The 21,194-nt window shown below is 46.9% G+C and overlaps 1 protein-coding gene across 1 annotated transcript in view; it reads right to left on the reverse strand.

The window, feature by feature from the left end:
- The window catches only part of csmd3b (CUB and Sushi multiple domains 3b), a 1,929,854-nt gene that overhangs the window by 1,751,546 nt on the left and 157,114 nt on the right, over positions 1–21,194 (reverse strand). The window lies entirely within an intron of this gene.

Genomic DNA, 21,194 nt, shown 5'->3' on the forward strand with positions numbered 1-21,194 from the left:
GGGCCGCCAGCCCATGTGATCCCGGAGCGCCTACGAATCGCTTGCACCCCTGGGATACGTGGGGCAGTACCCGAGCGGACCTGGAGAGGCCCAGGAGCGCAAGCCGCCATTTCACCCAAGCCACCGGGTACTTTCGTAGGCATTTTGCCGGTCAGAGGCGTCCACCCTCAGGAAGCCTCCGATCGCAAATGTTGGCCCATTATGATCTGTTGACAGTTGTGGTTTCCATTAATGCACAGTCTATTTACATTCATAGTAATGCTTGCTAAAACAGGTAGGAATCACACCATACACTTTAGTAGTTAAGGCCAAGAAGCACACAGAGACATTATACATTATCCTTAACTAGGCTTTTCCTTAGCTGTTACATTTTACCCCAGAGAGTGAGTCAATGTGCTAATTCATCTCCATATTTTTCTAGTAATAAACATTTCATTTAGTAGACTCTTTCTATAACACAGATTTTGTGAGCCACACAAAATGACAATTGAATGGTTTCTGTAGTCACGAGGGAGCCTTAAACAACAGAGGTCACAGAATGCTAGTGTGTTAAGAGTGTTGTAATGAGGACCAACAATATGTTGCAAGAATGGTTTCAGACTCAGTACAATGGCCAGTATTTTCCGATCGCAGGCCTCCTGCGTGTGGAATCCTGCAGTCTGGAAAAATCTACGCCCAAACCTGAGGGCACCCGGGACGCACACATTTCCGATCCTGGGCCTCTCCAAACTCCAAGTGCGCAGGGCCCACGTATCCCAGAGGTGCAGGTAGTTCGCAGTGTCCCTGGGATCACGTGGGCCATGGGGAGCCAATCAAAGAAGGGAATCTCCCTTCATACACTTGACAGGAAGACCTGTCAAATATATGAATGGAGATCACCCCAAAAACATAGTAAAACTTTAAGTACATTTTTTTTTTAAATCACATTTTTAAAATGACTTGAAATTACAATAAATTAAATATTTTAAACAAAAAATTAAATTTTTGAAAAAATAATTAAAGTTTTTTACGGGGCTAAAAATAAACTTAACTTTTTTAAATGATAAATCAGTGAAATTTTTTTTTTTACTTTTTCAACTCTTATCCTGGCCTGCTTTAACCAGGCGTAAGAATTGTAAGGGTTTTCTATGGGCAGAGGGTCTCCAAAAAGCGGAACTATCCGCCCGCAGAGGCAGCCGGAGGATCTGTCAAGAGCATTCTTGACAGGTCGTAAATGCTGGTTTTCAGCACATGCGCTGTGCATGCCTGAAACTGGCATTTCTGATATCCCTATGGGTGGGTACACAGCACGTACCCACCCGTAGGGATTGGAATATCTGGGCCAATATCTCTCAGATAAATCTACCTTTAGATCATATGCACGGCCCAGAAATTCAGGTCTCCACGGGTGAGTATACACGGGGTACTAAGTGCCGGTTTCCTGCATGCACTGCGCATGCGCGGGAAACCGGCACTTCCGTTCCCCTGAAAGCAGGGGTTCAGAGGTCGAACACGTGCACGGGGGAGGCTGCGCGTGCGCATCGAACTTCATTTTTACTTTACAGGTTTTCCCGGGAGGGTAAGTCTGCAGAAGTTAGAAATGTAAAAAGCAGGCGTAAGGCCTGCTTTTTACAAGGTAAGTGGTGAATTAATTAAAATTAAAACATTTTTTCCACAGGTTTATTATTTTTAAATACTTTAAAGCAAGGTAAGTTTATTTTTAGCCTCATTAGAAAATAAAATTATTTTTTTCAAAAATTTAAATTGTTTAAAATAGTTATTTCATTTAATTTATAGTTTATTTTAAAAATGTGGTTTTTTTAAATTTATTTGAAGATTTAGTGATGTTTTGTGAGAAGAAGGGGCCCGTAGTATTTCTAAGTTTGACAGCACTTCATGTCAGAGTTATGAATGGAGCATTCTCTGCTCCGATTGGCTCCCCATGGCCCACGTGATCCCAGGGGACGCATCGAACTAACTGCGCCCCTGGGATATGCAAGCACTGCATGCCGGCAGCTGAACCAGGCCCGGGATCAGAATTCCACGGGGGCCCACAGCTCAACGGCCGGCGCGCAAGGTAAGTGCAGGTTGGGGGCTTGCACCCGCGGGAAGCCCCCAACCCGAATTTCTGGGCCCATGTATATCTTGCCTGGAAACTGAAGGAAAAAGCAAAGCAAAATTTGATGTGCAAAATATCTTTACTTTGGAGCACCATCCTTTGTAAATGTGTTGAAAGTTGTTCAACTTGGATTTGCTTAAGATTTAAATTTAACTTATGCCAAGTTGTGTTGGCATTCAGAGAGAATCCAGAAAAGCTGCATGGAAGTACAGGTGTGCAATTACTCCAATATTTGTCATGAATGAAGACCATGCATAAGCAGAGGATCAGAAAAGGCACCAATTTGGTGACATGACAGCACTTTACTGTGGGTCAACCTTGCTCCATTTAATCATTTCAGTTTTCATGCTGGATCTTTCCTCAGGTTTAGCATCACCAGCCACTTCCATAGGTGGGCCTTATGTCCCCTTTGATTCTAGTTATCTGGGTGAGCAATAGCAAGAAATAAGGATTGCAGCAAAGAACACTAATCTGTACACTGGCTACTGGAATACATTGTGTTTGGCCATGTTATTCTCCAGTATTCGAAAAGCAGACTGAGACAAAGGGATTTATTTTAACTCTTGACCGGGGACACGGCCTAGTGAGCGGTTCAGTCGTCTGCTTCATTTTAATTGCCCCCTTGCCGGACTTCCACTGGGTGAGGGGGAGTATTTCTGCCCAAAGGCTCTGAGTGATTTTATTTTCTTAAGACGGCTGAATGAATAGTAAAACGTATAAAATGGCGAATCATGTGTTTCTTTACTCTCCCTGAAATATAAAATAATAAAGGTGTCACTCACTTTCAGCCCTGGGGATTTATCGGCCTTCAATCCGGTCAATTTCCCGAACACCATTTCCCTACAAATACTGATTTCATTCAGTTCCTCCCTCTCATTAGACCCTATGTTCCCCGACATCTCTGGGAGGTTATTTGTGTCCTACTTTGTGAAGACAGAACCAAAGTATGTATTTAATTGGACTACCATTTCTTTGTTCCCCATTATAAATTTCCCTGATTCTGACTGCAAAGGACCTACACTTGACATCACCAATCTTTTTCTCTTCACATATCTATAGAAGCTTTTACAGTCAGTTTTTATGTTCCATGCAAGCTTACTCTCATACTCTATCTTCCCCTTCTTAATTAATCTCTTTGTCCTCCTTTGCTGAATCTTAAACTGCTCCCAATCCTCAGGTTTGCTGCTTTTTCTGGCCAATTTATATGTCCTCTCCTTGAACCTTATGCTATCCCTAATTTCCCTTGTTAGCCACGGTTGAGTCACCTTTTTTGTTTTATTTTTATGCCAAGCAGGGATGAACAAATTCTGTAGTTCATCCATGCGATATTTAAATGTTTGCCATTGCCTATCCACTGTGAACCCTTTAAGTAACATTCCCCAATCCATCCTAGCCAACTTGCACCTCATACCATCGTAGTTTCCTTTATTTAAATTCAGGACCCTAGTCTCTGAGTCAGCTACTTCACTCTCCATCTTAATGGAGGATTCTATCATATTATGATTGCTCCGACCCAAGGGGCCTCGTACAACAAGATTGCTAATTCATCCTTTCTCGTTACATAATACCCAGTCTAAGATGGCGTGATCTCTGGTTGGTTCCTCGACATATTGGTCCAGGAAACCATCCCGTAAACACTCTAGGAATTCCTCCTCCACAGTATTGTTACTCATTTGGTTAGCCCAATCTATATGTAGATTAAAGTCACCCATGATAACTGCTGTGCCCTTATTGCATGCATCTCTAATTTCCCATTTAATGCCATCCCCAACCTCAGCATTACTGTTTGGGGGTCTGTATACAACTCCCACTAAAGTTTTCTGCCCCTTGGTTTTTCTCAGCTCTACCCATACAGATTCCACATCATCAGAGCTAATATCCTTCCTTACTATTGTAGTAATCTCTTTAACCAGCAATGCTACCCCACCTCCTTTTCCTTTTTGCCTGTCTTTCCTGAATATTGAATACCCCTGGATGTGGAATTCCCAGCCTTGGTCACCCTGGAGCCATGCCTCCGTAATCCCAATTATATCATATTAGAGAGTAGAATAAAGCTGAAAAGGGGGAATTTGATAGATGCCAGCTTGATAATACAAGAGAGAATCAGGCTGAAGATGAAAAGTACAGAGGAGAATAAGAGGGGAAAAGAGACAGTACGAGAATAGATTGCTGTCTAACATAAAGGGAAATCCAAAGGTCTTCTATAGGCATATTAACAGCAAAAGGGTTGTCAGAGGAGCGGTGGGGTTGATTAGGGACCAAAATGGAGATCTACTGGTGGAGGCAGAAGGCATGGCTGAGGTAATAAATGAGTACTTTGCATCAGTGTTTACCAAAGAAGAGGACTTTGCCAAAGTTATGGTAAACAAGGAGGTTGTCGGGATACTGAATCAGATAAAAGTAGTTAAAGAGGAAGTACTAAAAAGGCTGGCAGTACTTAAAGTGGATAAGTCACCCGGTCCGGATGGGATACATCCTAGGTTGTGGAGGGGAGTAAGGATAGATATTGCAGAGGTGCTGGCCACAATCTTCCAATCCTCCTTAGATACAGGGGTGGTGCTAGATGACTGGAGGATTGCAAATGTTATACCCTTGTTCAAAAAGGCAGAGAATAATAAACCAGGCAATTACAGGCCAGCCAGCTTAATGTCAGTGGTGGAGAAGCTTTAAGAAACAATCATCTGGGAGAAAATTAACAGCCACTTGGACAAGCATGAATTAATAAAGGAGAGCTGTAAAGTCTGTGTTCTAGTTGTAATTAATAACACACAGGCTACAAGATTAAAGTTCAACAGGTCTTTACTGGTTGGAGGTCAGGACTATCTCAAATACATCTTACTACACAGTGCTTATATACCGGTGGTCACCACCGGTATTACGTATACAGCAGCCAGAGAAAGTAGTACATCTCTTAAGGTGGAACAGGCTTAAGTTCTCTTAAGGTGGAACAGGTTACATACACCACAATCCTCCCTTTTTAGCTTAATAGTCATATCCCCATTTAACATAACATCATAACATATATACATATATAACTTCAGGTATAAACAGTTCAAAGGTTCAGTCTCTCAGGAGGCCTTCTGATTCGGTCTGGATAACGCCTTTCAGTGGTCTCTGATTCTTGTTGCTGAGGTGACTCTGCTTGTTGGTTCCCTATGTATTGGACGTCATCATCAGGTGCAGTCCCTGCCGAGGTAGATGCTTCAGGTTCATTAACGTCTTCCACAGTTGTCTCTGTCGCAACCATGGGTTCGACTCTTCTCTCGATTCTACCAGTTGATCCGCATGACGCCTTATCACATTGTTACCAATATCTACTGTGTACATCAGAGGTCCTTGTCTGGCCCGAATTGTTCCGGGCTGCCATTTTTCGTTTCCATAGCCCCTTGCCAACACTGGTTGACCTACTTCGAAACTTCGAGTGGACTTGTTATTAATATGCCGGAACTGTTTGTTTTCCACTTCCCTCCGCACATTTGGTTTTAACAAGTCCAACCTGGACCGCAACCTCCTGTTATAAAACATCATGGCAGGACTTTGGTTAGTCACTGCATGAGCGGCGTTTCGATACGCCATTAGGAAATTGTCCACCTTGTGCTGTAGCGGAATCTGATCATCGTTCATGGCCTTTATTGCCTTTTTGAATGTTTGGACAAATCTCTCGGCCAACCCGTTTGTCGCCGGGTGATATGGGGCAGAGGTATAATGTTTCACCCCATTCTTCTTTAAGAATTTTTGGAATTCTTCCGACACGAACTGTGGTCCGTTGTCCGAACAGATCTGTTCTGGCAATCCGTTCCTTGCGAATATTGTTCTTAACACCGCAATTGTCTTTTCTGAAGTAGTGGTATTCATCTTGATCACTTCTGGCCATTTGGAATGTGCGTCCACCGCAATTAGGAACATGGAGTCCATGAATGGACCAGCAAAGTCAATATGTACGCGTTGCCATGGGGCTGAAGGCCATTCCCATGGGTGTAGTGGTGCGATCGGAGGTGCATTTTGCACTTTTTGGCACCCAGCGCAGCTTTTCGTCAACTCCTCTATCTGTTGGTCAATACCCGGCCACCATACATAAGCCCGAGCAAGACTTTTCATCTTAACTCCCCCCAGATGACCTTCATGCAGTTCTTTTAGAACTCTTTCCCTTAACTTGGGAGGAATAATCACTCTTGTCCCGTACATCAAAGTACCATGGCAGACGGACAGCTGGTCTCGCCGTGCCGAGAATGCCAGTAACAGAGGATCACCACGTGTTGGCCATCCTTTCACTGTCACCTCGTAGACTCTGAACAGTGTCGGGTCGTTCCTGGTTTCTCTTTCAATACTTGCATTGGTGACTGGTAAACACTCGATGATGGTCGAATGAAATAAATCAACAGGGTCAACTTTCGTCGTTTCTTCTTCTTCAGGTAGTGGCAGGCGTGACAGCCCATCAGCATTGCCATGCTGCTTCGTACCTTTGAATTCTATTTGATATTGATGTGCCCCTAGGAAAAGGGACCATCTCTGGAGACGCTGTGCTGTCATCACTGAAACACCCTTCTTAGGGTTAAAAATGGATACCAACGGCTGATGGTCTGTCAGAAGTGTGAATTTTTGGCCCTGCAGGTAATGATTAAACTTCTTCACTCCCCATACAAGGCTGAGAGCCTCCCTATCGATCTGCGCATAGTTGCGCTCAGCGGAGGTCAATGATCTGGATGCAAACGCGACTGGCCTTTCCGTGCCATTTGGCAACTTGTGTGAGAGTACTGCCCCAATACCATATGGAGAAGCATCACAAGCCAACCGAATAGGCAGTGTCGGGTTGAAGTGAGCCAACACTTCCTCTGAGGTGATCAATTCTTCGCTTTTGCGAAATGCCTTCTTACAGTTTTCGCTCCATTCCCATGGTACCCCCTTCTGTAAAAGAGCATTTAGCGGGTGCAGTACCGTGGATAGATTTGGTAGAAATTTATGGTAATAGTTAATCAATCCTAGAAACGACCTCAACTGAGAGACATTATCCGGAGCGGGAGCCTTTACAACTGCCTCTATCTTGTCAGGAGACTTATGAAGCCTCTCCCGGTCAATGACATGACCACAGTACGAGATCCGCTTCTGGAAGAACTCGCATTTCTGCCGATTAACTCTAAGTCCATACTCTTTCAGTCTGTTGAGCACCAGTTCCAAGTTTGCGAGGTGTTCTTCATCACCAACACCTGTAATCAGAATATCGTCCAGGTAACATTGTGTGCCTGGAATTCCCTGTAATACCTGCTCCATGGCCCTCTGCCAAATTGCTGGAGCCGATGCCACTCCAAAAACCAGTCTATTGTACTGGTACAAACCTCGATGCGTGTTGATCGTGAGGTATTGGCGTGACTCTTCTTCAACCTCCATCTGCAAGTACGCCTGCGCCAGGTCTATCTTGGTGAAGTGTTTCCCTCCAGACAACGAAGCAAAAATATCCTCAATCCGCGGAAGCGGATACTGCACCGTGTGAAGCACCGGATTAACGATGATTTTGAAATCTCCACAGATGCGAACCTTCCCTGGTTCTCCTGGCTTGTTGCTCGAAGGACGTTTCATAACGGGAACAATGGGCGTAGCCCACTCACTCCAATCTACCTTAGACAGTACACCTGAACGTTCTAGCGCTTCCAGTTCCGCTTCTACAGTAGGTCGTATTGCATAGGGTACCGGTCTGGCTTTAAAAAATTTTGGTTGTGCATGTTCATCAATCTTGATGTTTGCCGTAATTCCTCTCAGTGTTCCCAGTCCCTGCTGGAACACCTCTTTAGCATCATCCAATATTCTGGACAATCGTTTAGGTTTGACATCTGTTTCCCCGGAATCTACCGTTAGTGCCTTCAAGGAGTGCCAGTCCATATTCATTTTCCTAATCCACTCCCGTCCCAGTAGTGGTGGACCTCCTTCAGGTAGCACATATAAGTCCATTACTTGGCTTTCTTCGCCCTTGTGGACCACTTTTACCTCTATCTTTCCGACGGGGTACACTCTTTGCCCCGTGTAGGTTTTCAATATAATCTCCGTATCCCGTAGGGGAATATGTTGGAATAACCTTTTGTAATCTTTCTTATTCATGACCGTCAATGCCGATCCAGTGTCCAATTCCATTTTTACTTGGACTCCTGCTATCTGAAGGGTGACCCAATTTGTCTGGAGATCTGCATCCTTACCAACGTTGTGTACTCTTAAGCTACCCAGTTCATTACTGCTAGCGTCTGAATCTGACTTCTGTTCGGTCGAACTGTTCTTTGTCACCTTGTGTACCTTTATGTATTTTCCTTGCGGTGACATTTTGTTGCTGGTCTTCTTTCCTGACCGGCATACTTTAGCTATGTGGCCCAGCCTGCCACACGTTCTGCATTCTTGGTTTTTAAACCAACACTGGTTCTGATCGTGCGTTGTCTTTCCGCAACGATAACATTTTACAGTACTCAAACCCAATTTATTTGTACTGAGTTCCGGTGACCGTAGCTGCATTACTGCCGTGCCTCTCGCTGCGGCTTCGTGTGCTGCTGCCATAGTGACCGCTTTCTCAAGCGTCAGCTCATTCTCCTCGAGCAATCGCTTTTGTGTATCTTTTAATAAACCACACACAAATTTATCTCGTAGCGCCTCTGTCAATCTCGTTCCGAATTGACAGTACTTTGCTAGCTTACGTAATTCCATTAAATATTCAGCATTGCTTTCATCCTTCAGCTGCCTTCTGCTGTAAAATTTAAATCGTTCCGCTAGCATCAGCGGCGTGGGGTTTAGATGATTTTTCAGGACAGTAACAATCTCCTCGAACGTCTTATCCGCCGGTTCATCTGGTGATACAAGGTGTTTCAATTGCCCGTATGTCTTCGCACCCATTAAGTTTAATAATGTTAGTGCTTTCTCTGCATCTGGGATTTTATTTGCTTTACAATAATTTTGTATGCGTTCTACATACATGGCCCAATCTTCGATGTCGCTATCAAAGGTATTAATGTTCCCATGTTCAGGCATCGTTGCAATTTAATTTCTTTTTATTTTTATCCAAGATGGCGGCTTCCGCGCTCTTTTCTTCATCCTCCGCCTACAAAATGGCGGTTTTCCCGCACTTGGCGGTCTTCACCCTTCCCCCGATGCTGTCTCCGCTTCACCGCGGCTCTCGCGCCTTCAGTTGCCCCCAGACGCTGCGCCTTTTTAGCCCGAATGCGGCCCGGCCCTTATCTCCGGTCGTGATCGATCTCACCGCCCTTATTCCTCCGTCTTCCCTCCCCGTCTGTACAGCCAACGTGGCCGATTTTCTGGTCGCGTCGCTGCCCGGCTTACCCACTACCGAGGTAGAAAGAAGATAGCTGACAGCCGCTGATGGAGGCTTCGAGTTCAGGGTGTCTTCAGCACTCTGGTTTCTCGATGTCTGCCGCGCAACGTGTCTTCCAGCAGGGTGATGAGGGTGGAAACCTCTCTTCAACGTCCGTTCAGTGGACGAAGCCGCCGTGGATATAACTGCCGCAGGGTAAGAATCTGACTTGTCGCCACTGTAAAGTCTGTGTGTTCTAGTTGTAATTAATAACACACAGGCTACAAGATTAAAGTTCAACAGGTCTTTACTGGTTGGAGGTCAGGACTATCTGAAATACATCTTACTACACAGTGCTTATATACCGGTGGTCACCACCGGTATTACGTATACAGCAGCCAGAGAAAGTAGTACATCTCTTAAGGTGGAACAGGCTTAAGTTCTCTTAAGGTGGAACAGGTTACATACACCACAAGAGCCAGCAAGGATTTGTTAAGGGCAAAATCATAATTGACTAACTCTATTGAGTTTTTTGATGAGGTAACTGAAGGGGCAGTCCAAAGATGTGCAGGTTCGGTTGATTGGCTATGATAAATTGACCCTTAGTGTTAGGGGGATTAAAATATGTGGGGTTATGGGGATAGGGTGGGATATGTGTGGGTGTAGGGGTTACGGGGATCGGGTGGGATATGTGTCGGTGCAGGCTCGATGGGCCGAAATGGCCTCTATCTGCACTGTGGGGTTTCTGTGATTCTGTGTGGATGAGGGCAGTGCAGTTGATGTTGTGTATCTGGACTTTCAAAAGGTGCTTGATAAAGTACCACATATTAGGCTTCTTAGCAAAATTGAACCCCATGGGATAAAAGGGGCGGTAGCATGCATACAAAATTGGCTAAGGGATAGAAAACAGAGAGTTGTGCTGAATGGCTGTTTTTCAGACTGGAGGGAGGTGGTGTTCCCCAAAGTTCAGTACTAGAACCACGGCTGTTTTTAATATACTTGGGGATACAGGGCACAATTTTGAAATTTGCAGATGACATGAAACTCAGAAGTATAGTATAGTGAGGAAGATAGTAACAGGCTTCAAGAGGACACAGACAGGCTGGTGGAATGGGCGGACACATGGCAAGTGAAATTCAACACAGAAAAGTGTGAGGTGATACACTTTGGCAGGACGAATGAGAGACAATGGGCCCGATTTTCGGCTTGTGTGGGAAATGGTCGGATTTCCCCGAATGTGGGGTTTCTGACACACATAAAAAAGTGTCAGCCAGCCCCACGCAATTTTCCCTCAATTGGCCAATTAATTCCCAGCATGTGGGAAGCCTTGCTAATTGTCTAAATCGAGTCAGAAATCCCCACACAATGATGTCATCATTCGTGGTGCTTTCAAAGTGTCCAGCAAGCTTCTCCACCTCTGCAGGCTTCTCAACCACTCTTGCACAATGGCAGAGGAGCCTGCACCAGCTGCTGCCAGCGGCAGAGGCCGAGTTGCGGGCAAATTAAACGAGACGTCATTGCAGACCTTGGTGGGTGGGGTAAGGGCCCACACGGAGGTCCTCTACCCTCACTCAGGGAGGAAGAGGCCTCCCAAAGAGTCCACAGCTGCCTGGATGGAGGGGGCAGCAGGGGTAAACTCTCTGGATGTCACCCGTCGCACCTAGCTGCAGTGCAGGAAGCGCTTCCATGACCTTCACCGCACAGGGAAAGCAAGTATGAAGTTTCCATCACCCTCAACCTCATCCCCATTGCCTTTCCCCAACAGCACTCAGCTTCAGCAATCTCTTCTTCCACATCCCACTTCACAGTCACATCCATGCACCCTTACCCATTCCGTCTCTCTCAATGCTCACATTCACATAACTATTACACCATCCAGTCTTGTAAGTAGTTTTAATGGCATCATTTTCCTGTACATAAACTTTATGTTGCCAGCTGCTGCAGTTATGGCGTCTGTCATTTGGCGAATGTGGATGTCACATAGAGGCCTTAGGATAAATTGCAGATGACTGCAAACTGGTCAAAGTTGTTGGTAAGTGCAGGCATGGGCCAATGTCCATGGTCAGTTCAGAAGCAGTGAGGCTGCAGTGTTTGATGTATCAGACTACGCAAATCTGGCCAGGATGAGTGCGTTCCTTGCATTCCGTCCAGCAATGTTCTCGCGCACTGGTGCCGCTGGTTGGCAGGCCTCTGCAGGATGCTCGTTTCCGACCTCCTCCTCCTCCTCCTCCTCCTCCTTCTCAGGATCATCCTCAGCATCATCCTCATCCAAGGCGGCTCTGTGAGGAGCCTCTTGGTCCTGCGGAATCTGCAAGCCACGACGCTGTGCCATGTTGTGAAGCACACAGCATACCACAATGATTTTGGAGACACTGGCTGATGAGTACTGTAGGGCTCCACCTGATCTATCGAGGCATCTGAAGCGCATCTTCAGCAAACTGATGGTTTGCTCGATTATGCATCTGGTGGTCATGTGGCTGGAGTTGTAGCGCTCCTCAGCTTCGCTGACTGGTCTCCTCAATGGCGTCATTACCCAAGTACGCAGGGCATATCCCTTGTCTCCAAGGAGCCATCCTTGAAGTTCGTTTGGCGGACTGAATAGCGGAGGCACAGTAGATTCGCGCAGTATAAAGGAGTCATGGCAGCTGCCAGGGTACTTGGCACAAACGTGCAAAATCACCTTCTTGTGGTCACACACCAGCTGAACGTTAAGGGAGTGGAAGCCCTTGCGGTTGACAAAAACTCCTGGATTGCGGTGGGGTGCCCTAAGGGCCACATGTGTGCAGTCAATGACGCCCTGCACCCTTGGAAAGTCTGCCAACTCTGCGAATCCACGCGCTCGCGCCCTCACACTTGCGTGATCCCGGGTGAAATGGATGTGATTGTGCGCGAGGGCAAAGAGGGCATCGGTGACCTGCGTGATGCATGTGTGTGCAGCCGCCTGTGAGATGCCGCTGATGTCTGTTGCTGATCCCTGGAAGGAGCCTGAGGCATAAAAGTTGAGTGCGGTGGTGACTTTGATGGCCACTGGCAAGTAGTGTGGACCTGTTGCTCTGGGCTCCAGGTCTTGCTGCAGCATTGCGCAGATGTCAGTCACAACCTCTCGCGAAAGTCGGAGCCGCCTCTGGCACTGTTGCTCAGTCATGTTCAGATAGCTGACCCTGTGTCTGTAGACCCTGTTTGGGGGGTACCTCCTGCGCCGACGGCCTTCCATGTGCTGGCCCCTTCTGGCCTGTGCTGCCCCAGGTGGCTGAGCCGCAACCTGCTGCTCCTGCTGGTGCGGCTGGTGTTGCTGTTGCTGGAGTTGCTCCAGTCTCCTCTGCTGTTGGAGATCCTCCAATGCCAGGAAGGGAAGGAACCAAAGGCCTCCCATGCTTCTGGCAGATGCGTTGGTTGAGGAGGTCCTGAGTTACAGTGGTGAAAGGGGCTTCCCAGGAGCTCACACTGGAGAAGTGTGTGAGGCTCCAACTTTCTGCAGCTGCTCCTAAGGTTTCAAAAAGTTCCCCCAAGCCTTGGACAACAAGGTCCTGCAGCCTGCAAAGGCTGCCTATTTAAATGTCTTCAGCCCTCAGCAAGCCAGCTGGTTTCACGCCAGCTCTCATCGGCGGAGTTCCCCGCAGGCGTGTTTCACGTGGGGAAAGCCCCAAAGTCGCAACGGCGCTGGAAAATCGCACTTAACAAGGTGATCATTGCTGATTAGTGCTCCGACGAGCAGTCCCGCCAGCGGCGGGCGGGACTGAAGCGGGGCGCGGGGAAATGGCAGTCCGAAAGTCGAACGGGGCGGGGATTCAGGCGGGGGGGGGGTCCCGACCCGCTTTTTATGCGATTTTCGGACCACGGCCGCATGAAAAGCCACCCGACAGCTGCCCTAAAATCGGGGCCAATATATGCTAAATGGTACAATTTTAAAGGGGCTGCAAGTACAGAGAGACCTTAGGGGTGTTTGTGCACAAATCTTTGATAGCTAGCAGGACAGGTTAACAAAACAGTTAATAAAGCACGTGGGATCCTGGGCTTTATAACTAGAGGCATAGGGGGGGATTTTAAATCGGGTGTGGGATGGTGTTGTGTTATCCAAATTTCGTGTTTCCCACACAAATGGATGTGGGAGATTGATGCAATTTTAACTTAAGTGGCCAATTGATTTCCAGCATGTGGGAAGCCTTTGCAACTGGGTTTTTCATGACTGAAAGTCCCCTCCGATGACATCATCATTGCTGCTGCATTTAAGGTCCACAGCAAGCCTTGCTTCTTCTGCAGACTGCCAAGCTTCTTGACTGTGCAGTGTGAGGGAGCTGCAGCAAAAATGACAAGCGGGAAGGCAAGATCAGCTCCTCGCTTTGATGAGGTGGCACTGCAGGCATTAGTGGATGAGGCTAGGGCCAACAGGGAGGTGCTCTTCCCTTCATCAGGGAAGAAGAGGCCTCCCACTCAGGCCAAGGCAGTGTGGATGCAGGTGGCTGAGGAGGTCAACACCTTGGGAGTCACCCGCAGAACCTGGATACAGTGCAGGAAAAGATTTCATGACCTTCAGCGCACTGGAAAAGTGAGTATGAATTTCCCATCACCCTCAATCTGATCCCCATAGCCTTTCCTCACCAGCACTCAGCTTTAACAATCTCTTCCTCCACATCCCACTTGACACTGACACCCATGCACCCTTACCCATTCCCTCTCTCTCTATGCTCACATTCACATAACTATTCAACCATGTAGCCCTCACACTCCCTATCACTCTGATGCTTTGAACACAACTGACAACACACAGGGAGGGCCCTTGGTCTTGCAACCTCACTCCATCTTTGTCTCCTTCTAAGTATCTATGCTATGCAATCTCTACACTCACTCCTTCATTCTCACTCAAGCTCCACTTGTCTCCCTCATTGCAGGAAAGGAGCTCACAACAAAAGACAGGACAGGAGGAGGGACAGCCTCAATAGCCCACCTGACCCCCTGGGAGGAGGCCGTCCTGGAAATTATGGGCATTGAGGATGATTCGCGCATGGGGGACGGACAGACGGGTGCAACACAGCAAGCTGGTGACAGAAAAGTTTCTCATCTCTCTCTTTGACATTGCATGAGTCGCTGATAATGGTTGTGAAGCTGTAACAGATGGACTTATGTGCATCTGCAAAAAGCTATGTGCATGTAGCCTTTGCATCACATCTCTGACTCTTTCCTTTACTCCCCCACAGGACCATCACAAGCATCCATCCCCTCTAGCCAGGAAGAAGAGGCTGAGCAGCCAGACTCCTCAGAGGAAGCTGCAAACTCTGAGGCCGCAGCATCAGCAGAATTCAGTGCACCCAGCACCAGCGCAGACACTCACATAGGTGGGACCTTCGGGACATAGAGTAGTCTTGTCACCTGGTGTATCACAGCTCACAAGTGAGCATCAGCAGATTGTGGAGACAGGGACAGCAGTGGAGAGTCCTAGTTGGAGGGTGCAGGACTCTGCCAGCTTGGCTCAGCAGCATGTCGACCCTCTGCCTTTGGGTCCATCCATGAGATCAGCGGTGATGGAACTCCAGGAACAGATGCAGGAGTCTCTGACAGGTTTTGTCTCTAGGGTCGCTGCGAGTGTGGAGCAAATGGAGGAGTCCATAGCGACCATGACCAGAGCCTTTGTGGAGTTATTGGCGCATGAACGCATCACCACGAAAAGGATGGCAACCTCCATGCAAAGGATGGCTACCATAGAGGAGAGGATGGCTACAGTAGAGGAAAGGAGGGCTACAGCCATTGAGGAGCTTAGTCACCAGGGTATGGAAAACATGGTCATTGTTCAGAATAGTGTGACATCTCTTGAGGAGTGATGGGCATCTATTGAACAGAGAAACCAGACCTTCATGGAAGTCCTTCTGATTAGGACTTCCATTGCAGATATGGGTCCCCATGACCCCCCTGATGTGCAGCAAGGTGCTCGCCAGCCACTTGCAGGCGCTGAGGGGGACCTGACCCATGAGAGGGAGGTTGGTGGCAGACCTCAAGGAAGTGGGGGCTCCTCTCCAAGCGCTCACACTTCCATGCCACTGCAGAGCCCTCGGTCAGAGCCCCACCGGAGTCCACACCCAAGTGAGATAGGCGTCTCAACCCCTGCACAGCCGCAGGAGCAGCAGACTGTTGACGAGCCCTCACAGGCTCGCCACCCCAGAGGACTCCCGCCAAAGGTGTCGAGACAGGAGCAGCAGCAAAGTGAGCAAGGGGCCTCCACATCTGCTGAAGCCACAGCAGAGGCACTACGTAAGAGCACGTGTAAGAGGAAAATTCTGCACAGTCACAAGGGTGGTCACTTGGGTGCAATTTTGTGTTTACTGCAAAAATGCCATCACTTCGTTAATGTACATAAAATTTCTGATGGCAAATGTTGCAGTTGTATCGTCTCATTTCGCCAGTGGGACTTCCACATTGAGGGCTTAGGATTACTTGCAACTGTCAGTATGGTGGTCAGAGTGCTAGGAATCCTCTGGTTCTTGGCCATTGTCAATGCTCTGGTAAGAAGCTGCGAGGCAAAAGTGTTTGTTTGACTAGGCTAAGCAAATCTGGCCAGGATGAGTGCGTCCCTTGCATCCCGGGCAGCTATGTTGTCGCGCGCTGGCGCCTTCTGGTTTGTGCATCTTCAGGTGGGTGACTAGCAGCCTGGCGCTCCTGCTACTGCTGCTCCTGCTGTTGGTGCTGCTGTTGCTCGTGGTTCTGCTGCTGCCGCAGCTGGTGCTCGAGCTCCTCTAATACCCAGATGGGAAGGAAATAACGGGCTCCCATGCTTCTGGTACATGCCTCCATTGAGGAAGCGCTGAGTGAATGTGGCGAGAGGGGTTTCCCAGGAGGTTACACTGGAGATGGGTGTGAGGCTCCAACCTTCCACAGGTGTGGTTAAGCCTTCTAAAAGTTGCCCCAGACTGGAGACCACTAAGTCCTGCCACCTGCAAATGATGGCTGATCAAATCTCCTCTTTAATGGTTGACCTGCAGTTGATAGTCAGCAATCCAATAGTGCTCCCGCCAGGTTTCACATTCATGTTTCCCACCAGGCGCGTTTCATGTGGGAAAAAGGTTAAATTCGCAAGGGCCTTTCAAAATAGGATTATAGAGGCCATTTAGTGGTTGTTAAGGGCCTTAACGACCAGTCCCACCTGTTGGATGCGGGGCAGAGTCGGGACCATCAGACACGCCCGAGTTAAAATTGCTCGGAGTCTGGAACCAGGCAGGGGGTTCCCGCCCGCCAGTTTTTGCGATTTTAACCCCCCGCACGCCTCAAAGCCCGACTCCACGGCTCAACGAAAATCGAGCCCATAGAGTATAAAATCCAGGAAGTTATACTAAACCTATATAGAACACTAGCTCAGCTCTAGCTGGAGGACTGTGCCCAATCTGGGCACCACACTTTAGGAAGGACATGAAAGCTTTGGAGAGGGTACAGAAGAGATTTACTAGAATTGTTCCAGGGATGAGTGCTTACAGTTACGTGGCCAGACTGGAGAAGCTGGGGTTGTTCTCCTTAGAGCAGAGACAGGTAAGAGGAGATTTGATAGAGGTGTTTAAAATCATAAAGGGTTTAGTTAGAGTAAATAAAGAGAATTTGTTTCCAATGGCAGAAGGGTCGATAACGAGAGGACACAGATTTAAGGTGATTGACAAAAGAAGCAGAAGCGACATGAGGAAAAACCTTTTTACGCAACGAGTGTTTAGGATTTGGAATGCACTATCTGATAGGGTGGTGGAAACAAATTCAATAGTAGCCTTCCAATGGGAATTGGATAAATACTCAAAGGAGAAAAAAATTGCAGGGATATGGGGAAAGAGAGCAGGAGTGTGACTAACTGGATTGCTCTTTGAAAGAGCCGGCACAGACTTGATGGGCCAAATGGCCTCCTTTGGTGCTGTACTATTCTATGATTCTATGAATTTGTGGTACATCAACAGTGCAATGTTAATGGTGAGCAAAAAATTCTAATTAACAATGTTCGCCACCAAATCTGCCATTGCAGCAATTTCTGGCCCATAGGCTTTAAACAAAAAATCACTTCCTGTGGCTTCAGTCTGTCCTAGCCTCCCTGCTGAACCAACACAAAGAGGTCTTAGGCTGTTGGCCGCAAAACTGAAGCAAAGAATGTGGACTGCTATCTAAGCCAGGTTTACCAACCAAAAATGATGTAAACTCCTTTGAAGTTTGTTCCAAATTTGGATCCGACTAAGATGCATTATCTGGTTCAATGTTATCAGTCACTCCCTTAATCAGTCTGAGCATCTTACTATTATATCTGCTTGCGTGACAGCATGACCCAGGGCTGAATAATAACAGTCCCTCATCCCTTTCGCACGTATATGTTTTCAATCTCACTAAAGGTGGACCAAGTTAATATTGGAGGAGGCAAGGTTTGGTTTGAATCATTAAGCTGATTTACTCCACAGTAAAGTGAATGTACAGAGCAACAGTTATGATCAGACTAATTTGGTACAATTAGTAAAACTTAACTTTGCATATAGTATAAAATTAATCAGCACTCTATGTTAGCCCATTTCAGTTGGTCACTACATTTATCTTCACCGCATTCTGTGCTACTGCTCAGGGCAGAAATTCCTCTCACAGCAACATCCTGTCCTTTCAACATTATTACAACATTTCACTACCTAAGATTTCCACAGATTGTTCTTTTTTTAGAAAACTAACTCCAGCGTTATCTTTTAGTCAAAACTATCCACCCACCTCCACCTACTGGAATGACCCCATCTGAGTTCAGAATAATAGATCCGTCACAGCAGCAATGAGTGCAACAGTCACTGGAATGTTAAAGTATCTTTCATTGCCTTCAGGGCCTTGGTTCAGATGTCCCATTTTGAAACCCAATATATAACTGCTGGCCCTGCTATCAGGGAACTTTAACTTCTTGAGAGCTGCATTTAGGCCAATGATAACATTTTTAACATAAACTACACAAAGGTCTCACAAGGAGGCATAGTCTGAAGTCACGAAATGTGACAGGTATGTCGAAAATAAGGCAACCCTCATAATTGCATTATATCAACAGCCATTAGCAAATAAACTGCATACTCATTTCAATATTGAATATTGATTCAAAAACACAACGTCAGATTCCACATAAGAAATAGGAGCAGGAGTAGGCCATTTGGCCCCTCGCGCCTGCTCCGCCATTCAATAAGATCATGGCTGATCTTCTACCTCAACTCCACTTTCCTGCACTAGCCCCATATCCCTTGATTTCCTCAATATCCAAAAATCTATCGATCTCTGTCTTGAATATACTCAACGACTGAGCCTTCACAGCCCTCTGGGGTCGAGAATTCCAAAGATTCATCACCCTCTGAGTGAAGAAATTTCTCCTCATCTCAGTTCTAAATGGCTGACCCCTTATTCTGAGACTGCGACCCCTGATTCTAGACTCCCCAACCAGGGGAAACATCCTCCCTGCATCTACCCTGTCAAGTCCTGTAAGAATTTTGTATGCTTCAATGAGATCACCTCTCATTCTTCTAAACTCCAGAGAATATAGGCCTAGTCTACTCAATCTCTCCTCATAGGACAATACCCCCATCCCAGGAATCAGTCTGGTGAACCTTTGTTGCACTCCCTCTATAGCAAGTATATCCTTCCTTAGGGAAGGAGACCAAAACTGTACAAAATATTCCAGGGTGGTCTCACCAAGGTCCTATACAATTGCAGGAAGACTTCTTTACTCTTATACGCCAATCCTTTTGTAATAAAGGCTAACATACCATTTGCTTTCCTAATTGCTTGCTGTACCTGCATGTTAATGTTCAGTGATTCATGTACAAGGACACCCAGGTCCCTCTGAACACCAACATTTCCCAATCTCTCACCATTTAAAAAATACTCTGCTTTTCTATTTTTCCTGCCAAAGTGGATAACTTCACATTTCTCCACATTATATTCCATTTACCATGTTCTTGCCCACTCACTTAGCCTGTCTATAACCCTTGAAGCCTCTTTGCATCCTCCTCACAACTTACATTCCCACCTAGCTCTGTATCATCAGCAAACTTGGATATATTACATTTGGTCCCCTCATCCAAATCATTGATGTAGATTGTGAATAGCTGAGGCCAAGCACTGATCCTTGTGGTACCCCACTAGTTACAGCCTGCCAACACGAAAATGACCCATTTATTCCTACTCTCTATTTTCTGTTCATTAACCAATCCTCAATCCATGCTAGTATATTGCCCCAATCCCATGAGCCCTAATTTTGTTTAATAACCTCTTGTGTGGCACCTTATCGAATGCCTTCTGAAAATCCAAATACACCACATCCATTGGCTCCCCCTTATCTACGTGGACGATAACCAGCTCTGCCTCACCACCAATTCTCTTGACATCTCCACTGTCTCTGTGTTGTTTGGTTTCTTGTCAGACATCCTGGATGAGCCAAAATTTCCTCCAATTAAACATAGGGAAGACTAAAGCCATTGTCTTCAGGCCCACCACAAACTCCATTCCCAAAACACCGATTCCATCCCACACTCTAGTCACTGTCTCAGGCTGACCCAGACCATTCACAAAAATCAGAAAAGATGTAAAACAGGCTGCCGACTTGCTAGCGCCAGTTTTACACTATCGCACAACGTCAAGATCTACCCCAAAATATGTACTGCTGTGGCGGTTCCACCAGGTGTCCCTTACATATATAATAATATACATAATTCACTTTAACCTAACTGTTTGTATGTAACTTACCTGTTTGGGCCGTTGCCACTTTAACTTACCTGTTTGGGCCGTTGCCCCTTTAAGACGCACCCTAGCGCGCTGACGTCACGCATCACGTGACGCACGCACGCACGCGCGCGGCTCGGCCTTCCATGGCAGCCGCCGGCACAGCCCGGCCTACCGCGACTTCAACCGCATCGGCCAGCCGACGTGAGCGACGCGATCTCCCGCTCCCGCGGCAAGCACCGGCCCAGCTCAGCCTCCAGCTCCCGCTCCCGCGCTCGCGACTTCGGCCTCAACGGCCAGCCTCAGTGCCAGGTCAACGCGCCGACATATCGGCGCGGGTCACGTGACCGCCCCAAGTGCGGGAAAACACAGCCGAGCGTGATGACATCATCATGCTCTCCACAGGACTGCGGACTCAGTCCTCGTGGCGTCCCTGCTGGGGAAAGACCTACTCTACGGCACTCCTGCAACCATCTCACTTACCTGCTGTATTTCGTCTGTTCTTGTAAATAAACAACTTCTAGATTGTTCTCCTGAAGATGAACTCGATTATTTAGTAGGCATTCGTCCAATATCTGCTGAGGTCAACCCGAATTCCTACACTGCACACATTTTAAAGCTTCTAGTGCTTCCTGTTAACCAGGTCATTTTCAGAAAGAATTACACACTTTATTTTCCCCATAAACTTTTTACTTCTCTTAATACTTTTAAATTCCAGAAGATGATTTCTAAAACATGTACAGTAACAGCCAGGTAAAAAGAACATTCATGATAAAGAGCTGCAGAATATGCTTTATGTCCCAGAAGTGGAGAGGGTCAGGGGGGTGTTAAACCATCAAATGCGCGAAACACAACCCAGAATGTGGTGACTCACAATTGCCAAAGTGAGATATAGAACCTATTTCAGTTACTGAGAGAACGTTAGAATGTCACATGGGGCGAGAGGAGGGGGATCTGGGTTAGCTGTCCAAGTCCAACTGAATTGAAGAATGAATCTTTTTAAAGCATTAAATTAATAAATTATGTCCTTTCCTTTCTAACATACAGAAGACAAGATCCTTTTATTTTCTGAACCAAAACAACAATTTAAGGTACTCTTTGAATGCACACAAAACTAAGCAAAGA

Source organism: Somniosus microcephalus, chromosome 7, assembly GCF_052327205.1.
Source record: "Somniosus microcephalus isolate GS21.2 chromosome 7, FLI_Smic_1.0, whole genome shotgun sequence".
Taxonomy (NCBI): Eukaryota; Metazoa; Chordata; class Chondrichthyes; order Squaliformes; family Somniosidae; genus Somniosus; species Somniosus microcephalus.